This window comes from Xenopus laevis, chromosome 1S, assembly GCF_017654675.1.
Source record: "Xenopus laevis strain J_2021 chromosome 1S, Xenopus_laevis_v10.1, whole genome shotgun sequence".
NCBI classification, from domain to species: domain Eukaryota; kingdom Metazoa; phylum Chordata; class Amphibia; order Anura; family Pipidae; genus Xenopus; species Xenopus laevis.
Window position 1 is genome coordinate 15039855 of NC_054372.1, and position 26164 is coordinate 15066018.

At 40.2% G+C, this 26164-nt stretch overlaps 1 long non-coding RNA gene across 1 annotated transcript; it reads left to right on the forward strand.

Annotated features, from left to right (window-relative positions):
* The first annotated feature begins 6022 nt into the window (after positions 1 to 6022).
* LOC121398322 lies at positions 6023 to 15671 on the forward strand. Its single transcript, XR_005964249.1, has 3 exons — positions 6023 to 6051; positions 7329 to 7389; positions 15150 to 15671. It is a non-coding gene; the product is annotated as an uncharacterized LOC121398322 (long non-coding RNA).
* The last annotated feature ends 10493 nt before the right edge of the window (positions 15672 to 26164 follow it).

Below are 26164 nucleotides of genomic sequence, written 5' to 3' on the forward strand. Positions count from 1 at the left end.
TTCGCAAATTTTTCGCCGTTTCGCGAATTTCGTGCGAATTTCACAAATTTTTCGGCGAAACAGCGCAAATTCACCCATCACTAGTTATGTCCAAGCTGAAACTAGATCCATTGGATTAGGGTGCTCCTGATAATCACTTAAAATTAGATGCATCCAGTATGCTTTTTATATTACAGGTATAGGGTATATTATCTGGAATATTCGGGACCCAGGGTTTCCAGATAAGGGGCCTTTCTATAATTTGGATCACCATACCTTAAATCTGCTAAAAATAATTTAAACATTAAATAAACCCATAAGGATTGTTTTGCTCCAATATGGATTCATTCAGCTTTGTTACCTAGCACAAGGTGCTGTTTTAATATTACAGAGAAAAAGGAAATCATTTTAAAAAATTAGAATTTTTTGCTTAAAGTGGACTTAATGGGAGATGATCTTCCAGTAATTCTGAGCTTTCAGATAACAGGTTTATAGATAACGGATCCCAATACCATTCTTGTATTTCTTTAACCACTATTCTCCCTTTTGTAGCTTGTGGGAAAGTTACTCAAATGGTAGCCTTAGCAATAACTTCTCACAGTAGAAATGACATCCAGGTAACCTTAAATCTGTATGTTTTATTCACAACTGAGTTTTCTAGACAACAGTAATGTGTAACAGTGTGTAATAAAAGCAGCAGTAACTTACAGTTCTAGTACAATTGCCTGTTCCTCTAGATGACTTGCAGACTGTCCAGTAGGCTAAAGGTGGCCATACACTATTAACGCTCATTTGTTGAAGTCACCAGTAACAGCAGTAACAACAGGACGATATCAGGTTAATCTAAATGTTCAGCCCTAGGGCCAAACAATCATATTACATATTGCGAAAGGGCGCAGATGGGTCATAGGACCACATCAACTAGCCGATTCGGTCCTCAATCGATGGAAAAATCAAACCTGCCCAATCGATATCTGGATGATTTTTGGCCTGAAATCGATCAAGGGGACCCGTCGGAAGCCCCAACACACGGGCAGATAAGCTGCCAAAACGGTCTAAAGGACCAATATTGGTGGCTTTAATCTGCTTGCGTATGGCCACCTTTAGACAAATACAAGGCCTCTGCACTCAACCCATTAACAATATATTTAAGACATTTTGTGCCTTAAACTACCAAAAATTACCTTACCCTTTAAACAAAACAGGGATTGTTTGTCCATATATTGCAATATATTTAAGATGGCCAACTACGTCAACGTTATCCCTGGTCTGGCCAGTCCGACACTCAACTTTAATCTGAATTATTAAGAATTCTATTGCTTCATTATACATTTTACACAGGGACTAAGTTTTACCTGCAACTTATTCGCTGCTTTCAAGGTTAAAACTCCCAAACTTGGTAGCTCCCATTCTTTCCAACTATTGTCAGGGGATCCTACTGTTGGCCAATAAAAGGGCAACCAAGTAATGTGGCCATAAAATGTCACTATGCTGTTTTTCAAATGTTGGGAGGTAACTGTATGGCTACATTCCCACTTGTTGAGGCCATTGGGCACACTGTAGTACACCTCAAGTACAGGCGCACATTGTCTGTGTTCTTTGCAAAACCTGATGCATTTGTCATCAAGTAAATTCCTAAATAATAAGCATTTTGAAAATGTAAACTTAAAATATGTAAGGCCGTAGCCGGGGAGGGCACATGGTGACATTTTTGTGTATATGCTGACCCGAACCTGTCCATCCTGTGGGTTTTGGGCTGTCCCATACATCTTTAATCGCTGGGCACTACTTACTATAATAGACAACAGACCCAACCTTTGATGTCCATAAAGATTACAAAGGATGACCTTGAATACTAGGTCATTTCAGTGTCTGTGTACATAACAGATCATGTTCCCATAGGCTGGGAGTGTGGGGCACCATTAAAAAAAAAATGCTATTTCAATATTAAAACCATTTTTGTTTGTGGGCTTTACCTTTCCTAGTGCTCCTACTGTACCCTGAAAATTCTGTTATGTATATTTTATTAAACCCCTGGAATAGGGGCAAAGATGAACTAAAGAAATGGAACTTCATAGAAGCCAGGGATAGAGATTTAAGTTTACTTACTCACACTTGGGCTGCTACTGCACAAAAACAACATGACTGGAGGGCGACACATTTAAATAAGGCATTGTAGGAAACTGCATTTGAGTATTTTTTAATACTTTTTCAAAACATAAAATGCTTGTCAGGTTTTAAGTTAAAAAAAAAAAGCCTTGCAGGAAAATCTGAGCGAGATCTGAATCTCTCATGTGTTTTTTTTTGCCTTGGATTTCATGGCTACACTTGTTTGTATATGAGCCCCCTTCTATAGTTTATGACACATTCATAGAAGGCATAGTTCACCTTTAAATGAATTGTATGATGTAGTCAGCAGGAGTGCAAGGCGATTTGCCATCATTTTTTATTTTTGGGAAATGTTTTAGAAATACTTGCATTTTTTTGTTCTACAAGTCTCAGACAGTGTCGGGCCAAGTTGTATTTGTGCTCAAGGCAAGGGCCCCTTCACCCTCTTTCTATGAAGCTCACTCACACGCACACACCCCTACACACACATATGCCCTGCCACCGCCAATCTCTTCGGCGAATTTCCCAGGCATGGATTTGCAGTGAATTTCCCCATGTTTTCTCTAAAACTGAGGAGAAAATTGACCCAGGAAAATTTGGCACGACAAAAAATTAACGCGTATCAAAATTGGTGCGCAGATAAAAATTGTTGCGAGTCAAAATTATTCAGACGCCCATTGACTTTGATGCATTTGGACAAAATAGCCGCGTGTATCAAAATTGTCATTCATGTCTACATTGTTGGGTGTCAAAAATATTTTGATGGCCATTGACTTCAATGCGTTTTCCTAATTATTTGGCTCTTTTTCAGCGAAGCAAGAGATTCGCCCATCACTACTCACTAGCTCACACTGCCCCCGCCATATGTGCCCCCCAGCCCTTTGCACCTTAAAGAATAAGTAAACCTTTAAAAAAAGGGAATATAAAATTGATGAGGGGGCTATTCTAAGCACTTTTGTCATTTACATTCATTAATTATTTTCCTTTTTAATCCAAGATATTAAAGGATACATGTACAGTTAATATCAATGAATTTTGTTACAGCAGCGCCACCTGCTGGTCAGTTTCCCACCATTCTGACCACCAAGAGTCAAGGAAGTTGTCAGGAGAAAGAAAGAGGCTGCTCTGATGTTCTTCTGCTTAGGAAAACAATTAGAAACCTTTCTCACATATTTCCTAAGCAGAAGAACATCAGAGCAGCCTCTTTCTTTCTCCTGACAACTTCCTTGACTACTTGCTGGTCAGACTGGTGGGAAACTGACCAGCAGGTGGTGCTGCTGTAACAAAATTCATTTATATTAACAGTACATGTATCCCTTAATATCTTGGAATAAAAACAAAATAAATAATGAATGTAAATGACAAAAGTGCTTAGAATAGCCCCCTCATCAATTTTACACTCGCTTATTTTAAAGGTTTACTTATCCTTTAAATAGCCATTTATTTTGCCTACCCCAAACTCTGGCCTTGGTTTCAGACTTTGACTATCAACTCAGCAGTTAGAAGTCAGACAATCAATAGGATAAGGCCAATACAAAATAAGAAGATCATTAAAACCTTGACAGTCAATTAGGGTTGCCACCTTTTTCTTCTGCGAAAACTGGCAGGAGGGCAGGCCGGCGACGTTGGGGGTGGGCTGGTGACATTGGGGGGTGGGTGACATGGGAGGCATCAGTGGCGGGACTGATGCCGTGGCGACCAGCGATTGGCTGATTGCCATGTCATTCACTTCAATGTCCTGTCCGCATTTCCTGACTTGGAAATCGGGACAGGAACTTATCACCTGGGCAGCCCTTCCAAAATCCGGGCTGTCCGGGTGAAATCCGGATAGGTGGCAACCCTACAGTCAATCTATATATTTTTTTATTATGGTTGACATGGTCATTGACCCAACATTTCCAGTTGCAGCATGCATACAGGCAAAACAGGAATTCTGACAAAAAAACTATACTAAACTGTTTAAAAAATATATAAACATACTGTATGTATAGCAGGTCCATCTGTGGGTGTGCTTTGGATTTCTTGGGTGAGCCCTTCAGACTTCATGAAGGTACTCTGTTCTTTATATGCGTGTCAGAAAAGCATTTACATAGTTACATAGTTAAATTGGGTTGAAAAAAGACAAAGTCCATCAAGTTCAATCCCTCCAAATGAAAACCCAGCATGAAATGTCTCCTGAGTACCCCGTTGTTTTTTTACAAGTGTTAAACCAGTAATTAGCATTAATTCAGAAGGTAGAACCCATTCCCATTCGGTGGAACCTGCATGTGCAGCTTCATAATTGGCAAATAAAATAAATGTCGCTTTGTAAGGCAATAATCTCCCCAAAGAATGAGGTTCTGTTATGGAATTGCTGTTTTGTTTTGATGGAAAAAGTGAGAGCTTGACTGTCCGTTCCTTACAGCCACATTTTAAAGTGCTTATTGCAACGGTCCCTTCAGTGTAATGACATCAGTGGAAAGGTTTCACACGTAGCCCTTGTAATAAAATCAACTTGGCCTGAAAAAACACTTTTTTTATTTTTTTATTATGCTAACCCCTTACTCCTATAAATAAATATAACATATAGCATTTGGTTTCAGACCAGAGAGTTAATGCCTGTTTAATAAGCCAAGGCTGCACGCCAGTTGCTTTTACCGTTGCCTGATTAGGTGCTTTCTACTATTAAAAAAGCCTATTATGCAACAAAGTACAATCTCCTTATATAAGCTGCAACATGGGCTGCGGTGCTATTGAATTTCACAGCAAAACCAATTGCATTAACCTTGTGACCGAGTCCCAGATTATTATGAACAGTATTTTTATTCTGGATAACACTTTCTTTTTCTTTCACCTGTTATTTTTGTTTTATTTCACAAGGTGATAATTTATCTCTTGGGCTGTTCCCTCATCCTCTTGACCTTAATGTAGATATTCACCTGTAAATGGGCTTGTCTGAAAGTTGTCATCTATGTAACGCCATTTTTTGGTTTTTATCAGGAAGCTCTTGCCAGAATATTGCAGTGTTTCTTAATGGGGGGCTGTTTCGGGGACACTGTCATGGGTTTTTCAAAAGGCATCAGTTAATAGCGCTGCTCCAGCAGACTTCTGCACTGAAATCCATTTTTCAAAAGAGCAAACTGTTTTTTTTATATTTAATTTTGAGATTTGACATGGGGCTAGACATATTGTCAGTTTCCCAGGTGGCTGCAGTCATGTGACTTGTGCTTTGATAAACTTCAGTCACTCTTCACTTCTGTACTGCAAGTTAGAGTGATCTCACCCTCCTTCCTTCTCCCCCCAGCAGCCCATCAACAGAGCAATTTGAAGGTAACCAGATAGCAGCTTCCTGGTAGATCTAAGAACAGCACTCAATCGTAAAAATCCAAAATAGGCATGATTAAGGGAATGTTTTCCCGAAACCCGTAAGGCAATGTTGTTACCTTGATATGCAACAATAAACCTCCTCATATTCATCCGGAGTGCCGCCTGTACTGCTTACTTGGATCCATATTACAGCCGGAACTCTGTTGGCGGAGCACACTGAGTTTACAGAGCTGATGGAAGGGACATGCCGTGGTGGGGTGAGTCTTGAGCGGTCATATTTCTATTGACTGTCCTGTACTTCTATTCCCATGGTACTGCTTATTTGAAGTTGTCTTAATTGGCTTTGTCCTGCCATTCGATTCCATTCCATCTCCTTATGACTGATAAACTTTTTTGGATACAAATGTACCCCCTCCCCAAAGTTCCCCCAAAGTTCAAAACATCCCGGTGTTAATGCAGCTCATTGTTCCAAAAAACATTTTTCTTTTTTAGGTGTATAATTGTCGCTCCTTAGCCTTGAGCATGCTGTACTAGAGAGATTCCATTAATATACCCATGATATCAACACACCCACCACTTTAAAACCAGTCCTGAAGAAGCTGTGTGCATTGTATGCTCTGTGGTCACTGACTAAACATTTGGCAGTCCTCTATCAAGGTGAGTTCTGTTCATTATTCTGTCTGCCCAAATGTGTGTGACTAATGTCTACTTCCCTACCCAAATGTTACTTTTTCAGTTCTTACCAAGGTATTTGTGTTTTGTGATGCCCAGCCAGACATGCTTTCGAGTGACAGTGGGAGGGTGTCTGGGAAATGCTAAAATATGCAGGTCAACAATCATATGTAGATATGGGTCATGCAGTCCTTAAAGGGATTCTGTCATGATTTTTTATGGTGTAGTTTTTATTTCTAAATTACACAGCAAATAATTCACTCTACAATATAAAGTGTATTTTTTTTAGTTGTAATATTGGTGAGTAGGTGCATCTCAGATCATTTTGCCTGGTCATGTGCTTTCAGAAAGAGCCAGCACTTTAGGATGGAACTGCTTTCTGGCAGGCTGTTGTTTCTCCTACTCAATGTAACTGAAGGAGTCGCAGTGGGACCTGGATTTTACTGTTGAGTGCTGTTCTTAGAGCTGTTTTCTTGTGTTAGGGAGTTGCTATTTGGTTACCTTCCCATTGTTCTGCTGATGGGTTGCTGGGGGGGGTTATCACTCCACCTTGCAGTACAGCAGTAAAGAGTGACTGAAGTTTATCAGAGCACAAGTCACATGACTGGGGGCAGATGGGAAAATAGCAATATGTCTATCCCCATGTCAGATTTCAAAATTAAATGTAAAAAAAAATGTTTACTCTTTTGAGAAACTGATTTCAGTGCAGAATTCTGCTGGAGCACCACTATTAACTGATACATTTTGAAAAAAAAAAAACATTTTTCCCATGACAGTATCCCTTTAAGTGTGACCCTTAAGGTGGTTTTATACTATTATGTGCAGAATCCCCAGAATTAAAGAGTAATGTCTATTTGCCTCAAACAGTAGGTATTTTTAGTGATGGGCGAATTTCTCCCGTTTCACTTTGCTGAAAAATTCTCAAATTTCCCACGGAATTTGCCAACTGACAGAAAATTTGTGAAAAATTTGAGAAACTCGAAAATTGACACCCGCATCAATTTTGACGCCAGCGTCAATTTTCACGCTCACGTCAATTTTCACGTTGCGTTAAAGTCAATGGGCGTCTGAATAGGGTTGATGAGTGGTGATTTTGATGCGAGTGACTTTTTGGACTCGCATCCAAAATTTGTAGATCCCGGCGAATTTTCTCAGGAGCTTCGCGAATTGATTAGCCGGTGGCGAAACATGGAAATTCGCCTCAAATTCATGCCAGCCGAATTTATTCACCCATCACTAGTTATATTTAATTGGTCTTCCAGGTGGGTACTACTTAGGGCAGGAAGGATCCTGCACGACGCTATCCTGGAACTCTGTGCACAGGTAAGTCATATGCACCACCAACCACTACATTAGGCAAAATTCATAGTGTGTTATAGCATATATTATATACTTCGCCAAGTAAAAGTTGTTGAGGATAGAAGTCAATGGGAGCTGTGCTGAACCTATTGGACCACTTAAAATCAGTTCGGACTTTAAGATTTTGTTTTACTAGAATTGTCTAAAAATTTTAATTTTTTTTTCGAGGTTTTCGCTCATCGTTCAACACTTTTTTCCCATTTGTTCTTTTTATAATTGGATCTTTTAATACATTCAATGACAGTCGTGGTTATAAAATTTGTGAGTTTAGTTGTGGTCTCCAAACCCTAAAATTCAAACTTAAATAAAAAAGTCTCCATGTATAGTAATGGGCCAGAATTCTTTAAAAATGCATAATTGACTTTCCGTAATTTGGATCTCCATACCTTATGTCTGCTAGTAACCATTAAATAAAGCCAATAGGCTGGTTTTGCCTCCAATAAGGATTAATTATTTCTTCTTTGGCTCAAGTACAAGGTACTGGGAGACGGCCTTTTTGTAATTTGGAGCTTTCTGGATAACGGGTTTCCGGATAATGGATCCCATAACTAGTTTTTCCATATGTTTTGAATCTAGGATGGCCATGTAGGAAATCAGTTTTGCTGTTTATATATATTTATTTTGCTGTTAATAGCAGATTACAGCTTCCCGCAGAGAATAAACATTACCTTTATAAATACAGGTATGGCCTGTAATGTAGACTTAACTTTAAAGGCCCGATTTATGGGTCGAATTTCGAATAAAAAGACTTTCGAAATTCGAATAAAAAAAAACCAACCGAAATTTATTTAAAAAATCGAAGTTGTATTTGTGGGTGAATAGGCCATTTTCGTTGAAATTCGAATCGCATTGGATCGAATTTGAATCAAAGTTTTTTCAAAAGTCCACCAATTGACTCCACATAGGTTCTAGGAGGTCCCCCATAGGCTAAAACAGCAATTCGGCAGGTTTTAGATGGCAAATGGTCGAAGTCGAATTTTTAAAGAGACAGTACAGGTATGGGAGCCGTTATCCGGAAACCCGTTATCCAGAAAGTTCTGAATTATGGAAAAGCCGACTCCATTATAATCAAATAATCAAAAATTTTAAAAAGATTTTCTTTTTCGCTGTAGTAAGAAAACAGTAGCTTGTACTTGATCCCAACTAAGATATAATTAATCCTTATTGGAAGCAAAACCAGCCTATTGGGTTTATTTAGGGGCAGATTCACTAACTTCGAGTGAAGGATTCGAATGAAAAAAATTCGAATTTCGAAGTATTTTTTGGGTACTTCGACCATCGAATTGGTTAAATTCGTTCGAATTCGAACGAAATCGAACGAATCGAAGTAAAAATCGTTCGACTATTCGACCATTCGATAGTCGAAGTACTTTCCCTTTAAAAAAACTTCGACCCCCTACTTCGGCAGATAAAACCTAGCGAAGTCAATGTTAGCCTATGGGGAAGGTCCCCATAGGTTTGCTAACCTTTTTTTGATCGAAGGATTTTCCTTCAATCGTTGGATTAAAATCGTTCAAATCGTTCGATTCGAAGGATTTAATCGTTCGATCGAACGAAAAATCCTTCGATCGATCGATCGCAGGATTAGCGCTAAATCCTTTTCAATTCGATTTCAATTCGAGGGTCGAATTTCGAAGTATTTTTAACTTCGAAATTCGACCCTTAATGAATCTGCCCCTTAATGTTTATATGATTTTCTAGTAGTCTTAAGGTGTGAAGATCCAAATTACGGAAAGACCCGTTATCTGGAAATCCCAAGATCCCGATAATTCCGGATAATAGGTCCAATACCTGTACGTGATATATTTCGATATTTGAATTTTTTAATTTTTTTCAAATTCAAATCGAATTTGGACTATTCCCTACTCGAAGTACACAAAAAAAATAGCTCGAAATTTGAATTTTTTTCATTCGAATTTTCACTTCGACCCTTGATAAATCTGCCCCTAAGTATGAAGATCCAAATTATGGAAAGGTCCGTTATCCGGAAAAGCCCAGGTCCCTGTACATATTGTTCAGTGCACACGGCATTGCAGAGAATTGTTTAGTCAAAGCAGATAAAGTTGCTACACAGAATTGTGACTCACACAATCACAACCTCAAAGGGATACTTTGTTAAAAAAACACAAATATTGGGTAAAGTAGTCGTTTTTAAAGAAAACTGTTTTAGTTCTGAAAAACGTACCTCTATGTTTCCCATTAGTCATGTGATGGTTTGTCTTTTCTGGCAAATGACGGCGCTTGATCCTGCTCTGTCACAAAGATTCTAAATAGAAAAGCTCAATACTCGAGATTAAACAACGTTTGTCGGGCAGTTTATAAGTAACATTTGCTGAGAATTTCTGACATTCAGCATTAGTATGTGAGTCACAGGTCGGCACTATTATGTGTCTGAATGGGCGGCCAGGTGTACTCGAGTCCCAGCCAAACCACAAGGTGATAAATGAAGTCTCTCTGGTGCCTCCGGGGCTCTGTTTTGTCTCTTTAAGTCCCAGAATAATAACAAGTCTTTTCCCAGAGGGGTCTGTGTTTTAAACAATATATATTGTTACAATTATTTTTTTTTCATCTATTTTAAGCTTCTATTCATGGAGTTTCTGTTTTAACCATGTTGGATCATTCCAGCCTACATATAAATAACATGACCAATTAAAGGGCTGAAAATCTCATCAGATTTCTCCAAGTTAACATGGCCATACACTATTAGATCCGCTTATTTGGCAAGCGAATCTTTACCCATTATGCCCACTAATGGGTTAATCCAAACATTCGGCCCTAGGGCTGAACAATCGGATTACTATGCTGCGAATGGGCGCTAACGGGCCGCAGGACCTCATCCACTAGCCAATGCGGTCCTGGATCGAATAAAAAAATCAAACTTGCCGATTTTTGGCCTGATATCGGACCCGTCAGGAGCCCCCACACACTGCAGATAAACTGCCAAATCGGTATAAAGGACCGATATCAGCAGCTTTATTCTGCCCGTGTACAGTGATGGGCAAATTTCTGAATTAGTGAAACGCAAATTTTGACACGGGCGACAATTCGCTGGCGTCAGAACTGACGCCGACATCAAAATTGACGCCGGCAACAACTCTGACACCGGCGACAACTTTGACGTCGGTGACAACTTTGACGCCGGCAACAACTTCGATGTCAGCAACATTGGAACGCCATTAAAATCAATGGGCGTCCGTTAATGGTTGTTAATGTCTAAATTGTCGCACGGCCTCCAGTGTCAAAGTTTTTTCGCCACCAGCTAATTTTTGCAGCAAATTCACAAATTTATTCTTCAGTGGCAAAACGTGGAAATTCCCCTGGCGAATAAATTCACCCATCACTACCCGTGTATTGCCACCTTTAGATGGAGAACATAGGGCCTTGTTTACACCAATGTGGCTCTCAGTCCATTTTTTTTTTTTTTCAAATTTATATTGACTACAGAAGGGGGAAGAAATTGTAAAAAAATCAGCATCTCATTCCATTCCATGAATTGTTATTTCATATAACCTCTGTGACAATCAGAGAGAAGAGGCTGACGAAATCAGATTGAAAAAACATTCTTTGTTTTCCTTCTGATTCCATGTTGGTCCAATCAGTTTTCTTAATCTTACTAAATTGCCCTGTGCCAAAGGGAGTTGCAATCAGTTTTATTTCACACAAAATTGGATCCAGAAAAATCCCCTATATAAAACGTTATGGAAAGGATATTCATTTAATGGGATTTCATATTGCAGGTATGGGACCTGTTATACAGAATTCTTAGGACCAGAGGTTTTCCAGATAAAGGATATTTCCATAATTCATAGACTCCATTTTATCCAAATAATCCAAATATTTTTTAATGATTTCCTTTTTCTCTGTAATAATAAAACATTACCTTGTACTTGATCCCAACTAAGAGATAATTCATCCTTATTGGAGGGAAAAGCAGCCTATTGGGTTTATTTAATATTTACATGATTTTCTAGCAAATTTAAGGTATGAATATAAATTAAGGAAAATTAAGGAAAGATTCATAATCCAGATAACCCCAGGTCCTGGGCATTATGGATAACAGATCCCATATCTGTATATATTTGGATGACCACTCCTCGTACGACTCAGCAATGATTTGTGGGTATGCATATGGATGCTCATAAACTGCCTGCAAGTTGTCTCTTATATGGTGGCCATTTATTAAGGGCGAATAAATTTGGCCGATGCAAAAATTTTTAGATGCGCTTCCGAAAAGTCGGTCGTATCGAAATCGGCGTGCGTCGACACTATTCGGATGCCCATTGAATTTAACGTCGGCGTCAAAATTGACGTGGGCGTCAATTTTCGAGTTTCATAAAAAATTTTGCCATTTCGCAGGAATTTCGAAAAAAATTTAGTCGAAGCTAAACGAGAGAAATTCTCCCATCATTATGGGCCATAAATTGCATTTACCGGCATGAAATTTTCTTTCTCTGGCCAAGATTGCTCTGCTTAGTGCATAGGGGCTGAACACTCACCCCATCACCATCTAGTCAGTAAGCATTGACTGAAAATGCTGTGCTGTTTCTATTTATATTCCAAACTATGTATAACATGACATGAAAATCAATGAACCACCCCTTATAACCTAATTCATATGCAGAGATGCCCATTTGTGTCTCCCATTTCACACAGTTGACTCTCATTGCAGTCCCAGGTGATGACATGGTGGTACACATTAATTTGCTTTAAATTGCAACCAGTGCAAGGACCACCAATATTGCATTAGACTCTGCTTAATATGCACCCCACTGTATTTACGTTTTTGTAGCCCCAAAACTTCCATTCTTCTTCCTATTCTTTTTCCGCAATTCTAGGAATGGTAAATATCAGGAGTGAGAAAGCAGGTTACAGTGGTATGTAGTGGATACAGAAGGAATTCCAGGCTAGAAAGCTGCTCTGTTGGGATAGATGGAACGTGGGAGAAAATTGAATGAAGTTTTGAATGGTTGAATGTGAAGAGGTAATGCTTTTAAGAGTAGAACGTTAAAAGTAGGGATGCACTGAATCCAGGATTCGGTTCGGTATTCGGCCAGGATTCTGCTTTTTTTCAGCAGGATTTGGATTCAGAATCCTTCTGCCCGGCCAAACCGAATCGGAATCCTAATTTGTATATACATATTAGCGACGGGGAGGAAAATCGCTTGACTTTTTGTCACAAAACAAGGAAGTAAAAGATATTTTCCCCTTCCCACACATAATTTGCATATGCAAATTAGGATTTGGTTCTGTATTCGCCCGAATATTTCGCAAGGGATTCAGGGGTTCGGCCGAATCCAAAATAGTTGATTTGGTGCATCCCTAGTTTAAAGAGCATAACATGCGGTTTGGTGAGGACTTGGAGATAAGTTCTCAGATGTAGAGTGGAGCAGAGTTGCGAACTTCTTTGAATTTGAGGGTCATTAATTTGAAGTATTTGAATTATTTCCTGAAAGGAAAAATGTAGTGACTGGCACAGTGATATGGAGGAGGCAGAGTGGTTGAACCATGGCTATTTATGCTTGCTTATATATTATGGACTTGAGTGGTGACCATCTTTGGAAGAGAAGGCCAATTAATAGAGATTTACATGAGATCATGAAAAGGTGAATCAGAATTGATAAAGATTAATGCTTAAAGGAAAAGTAAAGCTACCGAAGCAGTATATCGACAATAGATTAGCCACAATAGTACAAGCTATAACCCTATGGGGCTGTCACGGCCGGCACCCGATACCAGAACAAATGCCAAGCACCCTGGTCTGGGCTCGGCTTCACCAGTAGTGTGACCACCGTTGGGCTTCGGGAGGAGCCCTCAGCTTACTTGGGTGCCACCTGGACTTAACAAGGGGTGCAAGGCAAGATGTTCTGGCTGGCAAAGGGGCACGGCTGTTTAGCAGAGTCTTTAGGCCGAAGGTCACGGTACAAAAGGTCAAGGCAAGCGGATGGTCAGACAGGCTGGATCGAGGCAGGCGGATATCAGAATCGTCAGGAAGGCAAAGGGTCAAAACCAGGTGATCAATCAGATGGGTTGAGGCAGAATCGGAGTCAATTAACAGGCAGAGGTCAAACCAGACGTCAAACAGGAGGATTAAGCAGAGTCAAGGTCGGTTTCAGGCAAGGGTCAGGTTCCAGAGATCAGAATAGTCAAACAGGCAGGCAAGGGTCAAAACAGATAATCAGGATCAGATTTATGCAGAATAGCAACAGCTAAAGCACCAGGAACAAATCCTATCACGGGCAATGACAAACTGTGGGAATGCCCCTTTAATACTTTTGAATTTGGCGCCATTGCGCGCTGACGTCATTACGTCAGCGCGCATGCGCCTTTAAATCCGGAAGTGCACGCACTAGGAGAGAGCCGGCACAAGAAGAGGATCGGCGCGGCGCGACGGGCGTCCCCGTCGAGGGGGCGGCAGGCGTCCCTGCCTTCCCCCCACTAGACCACCAGGGTGAGACTTCGTTACAGGGGCAGATTTATTAAGGGTCAAATTTCGAAGTAATGGGAGATTTTTTTTTAGCTCCCATAACTTCGAAATTCGAATAAAATAAGACCAACCGCAATTTATTTGTTTTTTTGTGGGTGAATAGGCTGTATTCGATCGTTCGAATCGAAGTAAGATCGAATTCGATTCAAAGTATTTTCAAAAAAAGACTTCTATTTTTCAGTCCACCAATTGACTCTACTGTATATAAGTTCTAGGAGGTCCCCCATAGGCTGAAACAGCAATTCGGCAGGTTTTTAGAGGTTAATGGTCGAAGTTTAAAAGAGACAGTACATGATAAATTTCGATATTCCAAGTTTTTTTTATATTCTAATCGAAGTAAGAAGTCAAAGTACACATGAGTACACAATAGAAGGAAAGAAATGTGGTGTTTCTTTTGACAGAGGACTCAGAGCAGCAGTACTTTGAGGGTTTACTGGTATTTATATATATATATATATATATATATATATATATATATATATATATATATATATATATATATATATATATATATATATATATATATATATATATATATATATATATATATTTCTGATAAAGCTTACTTAATTTCAAACTTTCCTTCTCCTTTAAATGGGAGTGGGGAAGTAGTGATGGGCGAATTTGCGCCGTTTCGCTTCGCCGAAAAATTCGCGAATTTTGCGTGAAATTCGCGAAACGGCGAATTCGAATTTATTCGCTGGTGGCGAAACGCGCAAATTCGTCGCGAATTCGCGCCTGGCGAATAAATTCGCCCATCACTATGGGGAAGTAGTGGACATCAAACTTCCCCTGGCAGGTAATCCATTTGGACCGTTCTAAACTATTTTATCCCAGCCATCTGATGCCATCTGTTAAACTTTAGGGGAGCATTTCAATTTAGTGATTTGTGAAAGACATGTACGAGCTTCAAAAATGCAAATTATTAAAAAATACAGATAGCAGTGGTAGTCCTCCCTTAAATCCACCTCACCACTAGATCTCCGTTATATTATTTGGCTAAAATGGATATTGGAACCTTCTAATCCTGCACTTTGCATCTGGAATATATCTGTTTATGAGCGATTGTTACTCCAAGACAATAAAACACAATTGTGGTCATTATAAATGCATTTCCACCCGTGTGCCTGCTCGTGTTACTCTGTTGTGATGTCTAGTTACCATATCCAGTCGCTGTGTTTTCTTATGTTACCAAGGAAAGGTAGAGCCCCTTCCAACTTCTCTTCTCTTCTTTAAACAGCTTAAAAACGATGCCGTGACTTTGGTGGATGTTATTGCTCCTCCAGACTTCATTTTAAAATTAAACTCACCTATTGCCAAAGCTGATGGAGAGGTAAAGAGAAAATGACAAACCTTTAGGAATAGGAAAAATATGTAATATGTACCTAGCAGAACCAATCTTTTATGGTTCCCCAGCATCTGTTGTTTTCCACCTGGTTTAATCTCCAGTTTCCTTCCAGTTACTTCATGGGTTTACTCTAATTTACTTTAATTTTGAATTATAAATTATAATTTGTTTTTAAATTAAATATGATGCAATTCAATTAGCTTTTGTAATTTAATTAAAAACGCGGCTGAGAACATCAACTCAACAAAGGAGAAAAAAGTTGACTATAACCTGCAACAATAGAAGTCCATGGTGACCTTGCTTTAGCTCGTCAGAGTACAAAAACAAAAGGGAACCTTATTCACAGAGACATTTCTCTTGGCCTCAGTGCAGTTGCACAATGTTCTCTTCTATATTTTGTAAGAAAAAAATTAAATGAATAGATCCAAAAATCCCTCAAATTCATAAAGGCTGAGATGCAACTGAAGCAAATAATAAGGTTACATTCCATGGGTCACACTGTGTTTAATTCTTCACCTTATGTGTTGGTGTTGGCACCAGTGGGTGCTCACAGAACTCCTGTAGATACACATCCGAGTAGCAACTAAACTATGTTCTTAGCCAGGTGTAGTTGTAATGTACAGAACAATAGAAGGTATAGGGCACTCTGGAACCCACATGCAGATCAGACCAAAAATATTTGTTAAAAAGTAGAAAAAAATCTTTATGTAGACAATCATACTAAGCTTTACGTGTTACATGTCCATCTGGCATTTAATGACTTGGGGGCCGATTCACTAAATTCGAGTGAAGGATTCGAAGTAAAAAAACTTCGAATTTCGAATTATTTTTTGGGCTACTTCGACCATCGAATGGGCTACTTCGACCTTCGACTTCGAATCGAAGGATTCAAAGTAAAAATCGTTCGACTATTCGACCATTCGATAGTCGAAGTACTGTCTCTTTAAAAAAAACTTCGACCCCCTAGTTCGGCAGATAAAAGCTACCGAAGTCAATGTTAGCCTATGGGGAAGGTCCCCCATAGGCTTGCCTAAGTTTTTTTGATCAAAGGATATTCCTTCGATCGTTGGATTTAAATCCTTCGAATCGTTCGATTCGAAGGATTTAACCGTTCGATCGAAGGAATAATCCTTCGATAGTACGATCGTAGCATTTGCGCTAAATCCTTCGACTTCGATATTCGAAGTCGAAGGATTTCAATTCCTAGTCGAATATCGAGGGTTAATTAACCCTCGATATTCGACCCATAGTGAATCAGCCCCTAAGTGTCAGATGGACTAAACTAAGGAAAAGAAGCAGGAGCGCTCCAACCCCCCCCCCCCGCCATATGTTTAATCCAATATGCTGGAAGCCTTTTCTTTTCAGCGGTTACTTTTACGTTCTCAAAAACTTGCTCACCGCTATTCTAAAATGGTTCGGGTGCTTATAACCTTCCAATGCAGTAAATTGTGGGTCACTCACCGCTTCTGTTCGGTGGCCCGGGTGCTGCGCCCGAACCCTCAGCGTGGGGGAGACATCAAAACATGATTTTGGCACGCACTTGACAGGACTCCAGACAGCGGTAAAATATCACTTTACTTTATTACAAAAACATATATCGTCCTAACGCGTTTCGTGTGTTATCACACATAATCATAGGCATCAGTGTCAGATTGACACAAAACGCATAAAGCTTAATATGTCTAGATAAAGATTTTTTTCTACTTTTTAACAAATATTTTTGCTCTGATTTTGGTCACAGTGTAGCTTCCATGACAGTTACCTGGCCAGTAGTGAGTAAAAACTCAACCTGCACTTGACCCTAACCCACAAAATGTTGCCATTGTAGAACTCGTACCCGCAGATCAGTGGTGCAGGCTGCACAAATTTGCGGCAAATTTCCGTGTTTCACCTCCGGCGAAAAATTCACTGGTGTAAAAAATATATTCCTACAGATTTGAAATTGGAATAGGTAACGTCAACTTATTATGACTGTTAAGTGACAAAGGTGTATACTGTATATTATTCCCTTTGTTGACAGTTTGCAATAGAGCCAGTGGGCTAATGATATCGCTAGATTACTAGTAATGTTCCCCGAGATTACTGCCACTCATGGTCTCCCCAGAACTTGTCCGCTAATTGAGGCATGCAGGTATCATACCTCCCAACTGTCCAGTTTTTTGCAGGACTGTCCCGATTTTGACAGCTCAACCCGCAGTCCCGGATTGTTACTGAAATGTTCCGTCTTTCTCTTCATCACACAATAAACAGCAAGGGCTTTGCCCTGGCAGCAGTATCCTTGTGTGCCGGTGTTTCTTCTATATCCACATGTTTATTAGAGGTCACCGAGCCCTCTTTCGCTGTGCACCATGGATTTCCTAGTCCGAAAGGGCAGGCCAGTCTGTTTCTAACCTGGCTTCCACCCACATCAGTTACCCTGGTATCCATGACACCTGGCTTACACTCTTAGCTGTCATCCAGGAGTAGAGTCCCTGCAGCATGTCAGGAACCCAAGGGTTTCCCTCAAAAAAAGCAGTTACCCTGCGGGTTATGGGTAGTATTTTCAGATGCGGATCGTGGTTGTGGGTCTTATCAATATTTAGAGTATATTATCTATATTTTACTCCTTTTTTTAAAAGTTTTTTCTGCCCCCACCCACATCTGATGATGTCATTTTTGGTTTGCAGCAACAGCACGTCCTGTTTAATGGTGGGCAGCGGTTTGCGGATAAGGCAGTTTCAGGTTGGGTTTGCTAGCTGGTTCAAGTAGGGCAAAATGCGGGTAGCAGGTCCAGGTTTCAAAAATTCGTTCCAGCAGGAGTTTTCCTTGGAATCTCCATGACACCTGGCTTACACGCATAGCAATCACCTGGAGCCTCCATGATACTTGGCTGCCACACATAACAAATACCCAGCCTAGAGCAAAACAATTGACTAAACATAGTCAGTAATTTTTAGACTTTTTGTGTTCAAGCTTTAGATTCAACCTTTGGTTTAGGACTTCCTTGCCCAATAACAAGGTTACGGATCAAACAAACACAACCACATCACTCATCCCTTTATTGTGCAAACCATGTCAACCCCAGCAAATCTACATTCACAGATTTCACCATAATTGTAGTTTTAAAATTGACTTCTTCTGTGGGTAGATAATATTAATAATGTAAAAATCAGTACCAAACATGCAACCCCCTCCCAGGCGTTCTTGAGCCCCAGGTGAGTCCCATCTAAAGCTCCCCATAGACGCGACGATTCTTCTTGCCGAACGACCGATTTTAGGGAAGTCCGACCAATCCTTCGAAATTATTGTGCGGTTAGTGGGATTCGAACGATCGTACATCTTACGATTTTCCGGCCGACATCTGTCAGGAAATTGATCGGCCAGGTTAAAAATCTTTGTCGGTCCCAGTGCAATCTACCTATGTTTGCAGGGCCAAGCAGGCAGCTCCCCTTTGTTTTCCTGGCAAATTGGTCTTTTTAGTTGATGGTAAATTCGTACGATCGTTCCGAGAAGATCGTGGTCTCACGATCAGGATCTGATCTTTTAAAAATCTCAACATCTATGGCCAGCTTAATAGCCACCAACATAAATTAATCTTTAGAAAGGATCTTATTTCAGGGAGATAAACTTACATTACACTTTCAGTTTTCAGGATAGATCCCTTTAATGGAAAAGCATGTGACATATCACAGACATCCCTATTTGGTATTATTAGCCCAAGTATGTCTTACAAAAATTCATTATTATGCTGCTAAGATTTTATATTGTTTTTGTTTGCCTTCATCTAGTCGTAATTCTGATTCATTCCAGATTTTCTCTCATAAACAGCAAGTTAATTAATATATAAACTGCCCATTAAAGTCTTACGTTTCTTGCACAACAATTGATTTTTGAGGCACTGAGACAAAGAACAGTGCTTTGTGTTGTATAAATTTGTATGTTACTCATTGTGTCGGAGAGAAAGATATGAGTAATATGCCCTTTTATGTCCAGATAAGGATTTGGTTGTTAGGGGTTAGTTTTGATATAAAAAAACCCACAAGGGCTGCTCCAAATGATGCGACTGTAGTCTAAACAATCATTTGTTAATGTCAGGAATATGAAGAAGTCTGTAAATCAAGGTTACTAGATACTCAGCTCTATTTTACTAGGCATATTGGTATTCGTTTTGGAATATATCATAGGCTCTTGGTTTGTTACTCATCCATGAATAATGGGAATGGGCGGGTATGTTTTATAATCAGATGAGAAATATATTGGTGGGCTATCTTACGTGTGATGGTCAGTGCTAAGTATCTAGAGGGCTGCAAAGTTAACAATGCCCCCTCATCCCTCAAAATTCCTTACGTTACTCAGGAACAAGGTACAAACATACAGGGGCAAATTAACCTCCGAAAATTCGCCGGCGACGGCTTCGCTCACATTGCAACACTTCGCCAGGAGTAGATTCTCCAGGACAATGCTAATTTACTAAAATCTGAAGTTGCATCCAGGGCTCCGAACGCTGGCGAAGTTGCACTAACCTTATTGCTTGAAGCGAAGTTGCGCTAGCGTTGCCTAATTTGCATACGGCGGGAAGTTAAAGTTGAATGGACGTATATGTTGCAGCAAATACATTACACTACACAAGTCCAGGAAACCTTAATAAAATAAAGTTGTTATATTGCCCTACACATGAGCCCAGTGTATAGTTTATGTGCCATATGTTAGGAAATGTAGGGGGGAAGCCGTTTTCCCCAAAAAAAATGTATGCTCTTTTGCAGAAAAAGGAAAAGATGCCAGCGTTTTTGGGACAGAAAAATTCGTAACTATTTTTTGAGGAAGTCCTATCTACTCTATTGCACTTCGCCTGTTCGGAGGTGGTGAAGGCAAGTCTGGTGCAAGAGGTAACGTTCAGTAAAATCCGCATCTTAGTGAATTTACGTAGTTATGTCCATTCGCCAGCACACAAATTTGCCAGGAGTTAATGAACGAAGTACCGCTAGAGTCTATCTCCTTTGCTAGCAAAGTTACGCTGGCAACCATTAGTAAATCAGCGAAGTATCGAAATGACGTCGCGCTGGCGAATTTTCGCACGCGTTAGTCACTTTGCCCTTTGGTAAATTTGCCCCACAGAGAGGGACAGAGACAGAAAGGGCCCTGCGACTTGGGAGGGGGGCCCTTTGGGGGACAGGGGCCCTGAGTTGGCCCTGCCCCCCCCCCCCCAGTCTGCTCATGTACAGTATAGACATTAGGACTGTATTGAGTTAGATGAGCCTTTATAGCTGTGGGTTTTCTTGTGCATCCCTAATATAGGCTTTAGAACTACACTACATTGTTGAATCCCAATAAGCATGGACGTGATCTGTCGGTGGCATCTGATCAGCAACTGCCCTGACTGTGCGTCAAACCCGCTGGGTGAGATTTAGCCTATATGATCATGGAAGCTTTAGGAGCAACTCTGGGTTTGCTTCCCAGAAAACTTCATGGTTTTACTGCAGAGAGAGAAACATCATTATTCTACAAATCACCATGGATTTTAATAACATTGTTGTGCTTTTGATTTGATTGTTTGCCAGCCATTTTCCATATACACGTTCCCAAATCCGTTGACTACTCTGTTCATGCCTGTGCCTTGTAATGACACCTGCTCTTTCCCATTCCCATACGGTGCAGTCAAGCCAAGAAAAAAATTAACGTGAAGCCCAATCCTCATTGTATTTGGAAAGTAAGAGGAAGGAACAATTGGATGCCAATAATCAATTACTGCATGCGAAGGCCAAAACTAACTGTAACTTTTGAGAACATGGAAATCTTATAGTCCGGCCATGCTTAGTTCATGCTCCTTGTATTGTTCCACCAATGTATAACAGTGACAGTTGTATTTTGCCAGCATGAGACCATTGGAATGAATAGCATAATAATTGGAGGGTTTGCACATTGTTAACACAATTCTCTGTTCTAGCAGATTTCACTTGTCCTTTAATAGCAACCATTTAGGGATAAATTTGTTATGGAGAACCTGGTTCTGATGTCAAGCTCATGTGTCTACTAGTCATGTGTGGGCTGGGTGAATACCTGGAGGACCTGTGGGTTGGGCAAGCTCAGGGGCCGACTACTGCACACCGTCTGCAGGTCATGGCAAGTTCTGGTTGAACTCTTCCTTGCACTCTCCACGCCCATGACCTTCCTTTGTTTGCTTCTTGTTCTGGCAGCATCTATTTATAGGCATATGCCTGCTCCGCCCCACCCTTTTTGTGATGTCAGAGATGGGCGGGCCTATAAACAGAAGTGCCCAGGCGGGTTAGGGTCAGATGTGGATAGACTCGCACATCACTAGTGTCTACCACAACACTGACCCCTAGTGAGTATCACTAGTGATCATGTGCCAAGAAACTATTTAAAGGAACAGTAGCAAAATTAAAAAGTGCATTAAAGTAATAAAAATATAATGCAGTGTTGCCATGCACTGGTAAAACTGGTGCGTTTGCTTCAGAAACACTACTATAGTTTATATAAGTAAGCCGCTGTGTAGCAAAGGGGGCAGTTATTTAGTGATGTGCAGGCGGGGCCGATACTCGCGGGCCAAATTTGCACTCTTCTTCGTCAAATGACGGCATCCGACTCCCGGGTTCTACTTTTATAGACATTGCACCTGCTCGCCCAACCCCTTTTGTGACGTCATTGGCGGGGTGGCGCGAGTCTATAAAAGGAACCCAGAAGTCGGATGCAGGGGGGCTAGGCTAAGGGAGGGCGGGTTAGGTGCGTGTCGGGAAAATCCCGACCCGCACATCACTACGGCCATTCAAATGAGAAAAGGCTCAGGTTACACAGCAGATAGCAGATAAGCTCTGTAGAACATAATGGTGTTATCTGGTATCCACTATTTAACCTCTGCCATGTAGACTTTTTAAAATGTCCGCCATTGCAGCTTGTTTATATGAACTATAGTAGAGTTTCTGAAGCAAACACATCAGTTTTATCAGTGCAGGGCAACACTACGTGATATTTTCATTACTTTAAAGCACTTTTATTGTTTGGTGTTAAGGTTCCTTTAATGGGAATACATTTAAATAGGCGCTATAAGCTCCAGGAAGTCTACACTCTCACCCTCTCTGTCCCTTCACTCTCTTCTTTTGTCCTGGATATCCCATACTATCTTGTTGAAGGACATCACAGTGATTGCAGTAGGTCCTAGGTTCCATTCCACCCAGGGCACTACCTACTACCAGGACTTTGTATGTTCCCTTGTCTTTGCTTTGCTTTTCCTCCCACACTCCAAAAACATACAGACAGGCTGATTGGCTCCTGAGAAAATGAACCCTTGTGTGGGTGAATGTGATAAAGACCTTCGTGTGTAAGTTCCACTGGGGCAGTGACTGATGTATAATTTGTTTATCAGTTGTGTACAATATATCTGCAATATTTAAATATAAAATAATAATGTTCCCTGTAAAATATACAGAAGACAAGAGGTAGACTGCACCCACCAAAGACCCACACTTTTGTATTATTTCAAAGCCTGAGATGCATTTCCTTTGTGAACTGCTGAGCATCACTGTCCCTGTGCTATTACACATTGTTTGTCATCATTCTGCCAACATCCCATGGGAATTAGAACTTAATCAGGAGTGTGTATAAATTCTAAAAAGGGGCGGTTGTGGGAGCACTCCTAAGACTGAGTAAAAATGTATTAAAGTATAATGGAAGTGCTACTTACCTGGCCAATTAATCAATGCACATTCCCTAGTCCCCTGTCTAAGTAATTCAGTATAAATGCAAGTGCATGTGTTTACAGAACAGGGGTTTTTAGTTACAAAGTTATGATCATAAAGTTGATAAGCCACCATACCACATCAAGGTAAACCCCATACGGTGGTCCCTAACTTGTTTACCTCTAGTTATAGTATAAAAGGCCTTTTTTGTATGTGTATAAATTCAGCTGAACAAGCCCTCATTACACAAATATTTTGTGTAGTTCATCTGTGTATTCCAGTTATTCTAATTTAATCCATTTAATGTTATTGGATTTAATGTAAAAGTTGACAGTGCCAATATGCATGGAAATGTAGATGAGTATAAGTAAAAATAAGTTCTTACAATTAAACAAGAGGTGCATTTGGTTTGGGGCTAGTCTTGCGTATTAGAAGGGTTTTATTAAGGACAGGGCCACCATCAGAACTCACAGGGCACCTTACTACTAGTGATGGGCGAATTTGTCCCGTTTCGATTCGCCAAAAAGTTTTCGGCGCTGGCGAAACTCAGAAATTCCCCACTAATTCACGCCTGCCGAATTTATTCACCCATCACTGCTTACTACTTGTTTGCAAACGAAGTAAAATGTGGAAAGGCTGGAAGTTTGCATTACATCTAGTAACCCATATTATTCTATGAGCAGGTGGCATTTATTGATTCCCTGGATATTGGATGCAAATAGTTGATTGTGTATTGTTGTTTACTAGACCTGGTTCACATATTTCAGCTTTTATTAAATTACCCCAAAGTGGCCATATGCCTGGGAAGGCTTGAATGCTCAGTACTATAAAAGAGCACATAATGCTAACATGGTGGCACAGTGGTTAGTGTCGCTGCCTTGCAACTCTGGAATTGTAGGTTTGATTCCAGCCAGGTCACTATCTGCAAGGAGTTTTAATGTTTTCCCTATGCTTGTGTTGGTTTCACTTCAGACTGGCGGATAATTGGCTCCTGATAAAACTGACCTTGGATTGTTAACTCCACTGGGAAAGAGACTAATAGGAATGCAGTATAATCTCTGTTAAGGGCTGTTATATAAATAATAACCCAGTTCTCCATAGGATAACACATATAAGACTTGGTTTCCTGTCAGTTCAGGGTGGACTTTCTGTTAAACTGGGATCTGTTCAGAACCCTCACCTCTGATTGGGGCTGCCATTTTGCATGTATAAGCACTAATTATAATTATTTTATATAATTGTTATACTGATGCAAGTTAGTTGTGCCCATACAAGGAGGTGGGATGGGTGGTGCTGGTGACAGTATAACAATATTCTAGTCTCTGAGGGATTTGACTGAAAACAAATCTTGCTCTAGAGATGTGTTAAGAGCAGAACAAACTGGTCATTTTTTTTTTACTTTCTTCCCTGATTCGTGAGATAATGAACGGAGTAATATCACCCGTTCCTTTCTATTTTCTTTAGAGATCTATGGTTACATTGAAGCACATTCCACTCCTGGGCCTGGCTCTGTGTCTGGCTCACATGATGCAAGAGCCGTTCCAGATGTTCAGGGCACACAAATATTTGTATTTCTCAAACATGACCTAATATTTTCTTTATTCATTTGACTTTATGGAAATCCATTCCACTTGTTAACGGTGAGAGCCTTTAGTAGGCAAACTGGCGTTACCTGGGGAACTCACAGATAAACTACATTTTGCCTCAGAAGGATCCGCCACACTTCACACAACTTTGTCAGATGTTAAACGGCATGTAAAGGCAAAAAAATAAAATCCCATTTTTACTTTCTTTAATGAAAAAGAAACCTATCTCCAATATACTTTTATTAAAAAATGTGTACCGTTTTTATAAGAAACCTGACTGTATGTAGTGAAATTCTCCCTTCATTTACTGCTGTGGATAGGAATTGTCAGATGGTCCCTAACTGCTGATCAGGGAAACAATCATACTTATGAACAGCAGGGGGAGCCCCCGCCTTACTTCCCAGCCATGCAGAACTCAAGCAGCTTTGTTTATGACGATCCCTAAGCAGCCCAGACCACACTGAGCATGTGCACAGTCTTAGTCTTGCAAAGATGTATAACAAAGTTACAAGTTGGTGACCCCCTGTAGCCAACTTTGAAAGCATAAATTATTTGTTTGATTAGGCTTGTGTTGCAGTAAGTTCCTGTTTATATTTAGTATACAAAATACAGCATTTCTAGCCTTATTCTATTTTAGACTTTACATGCCCTTTAACAGTTTACTTTCCGGCATACAGGATATGATGTCACTGACATAAGATTGAGGAGGATGTGGCTTCATCTTATCAGTTCACCAGGTATAACCTGGCGAAGGGAACATTGGTGAAAAGGGTAATGTAATGAAAAGTTCGCACTTTGATGAATTTGCAGAGTTACGGTCGTTCGCATGAGCAAAATTTCACCTAGCGAAAGGACGCAAAACTTTGTTAGCACTGAGCTCTTTCGATAGTGAATTGTCCTCTAAATTGGTGATGTCCCTGCGAAGTGTTATTTTGGTGAATTTTCACTAGCGACAGCCACTTCGCCTTTTAGTAAATTTCCGGTGAACAATAATTATCTTCTGTTATTTGTTATTAGTTATACTGAAATTGATTTATTGACATGTTTTGCATGAGTGAGTGCTCTGAAGAAAAAGAAGAAGAAGCAGCAACAACTATATTTAGTATTTGAGCTCCTCTATCCAGTTGAAGTACAACATCATTTAGTAATCATAATGACAGTAACCGGGAAGCAAATGGTTATCTGCTATAACATGGATTCATCAGCTCTGCACAGTGTAGGGATGAGGGGACTTTAATGTATAAACACATAGTAAGGAATAAGGACTCATTTTCCTGTCTGATGTTTGACAACTGGAGTTGAGCCAGCAGCTGGATGAAGCAGGCACCATGACTAATAGCAGTACATAGCGATGAGCACAGAGGGCTGAGCTGCTCCGCCCTGAATATTTGGCAAGTCATTTGTGATCTGGATACCTCAAAAGCCTGGATGATATATGTCATTTAGCATTGTGGCCTCTTCTTACATTAGGAGCCCATCTAGAGGAAGTACAAACTTTAACTGAGAATTTTTTTACACTGAATGTAAATGTTTATTTCCCAGAAATGAAATTGTGTACTTATTTACTGCCGAGACCTTGAATATGCTCAGTTGTCTATACTCTGTTGCCTATATTTTCTTATTTAGGGGCAGATTTACCTAGGGTCGA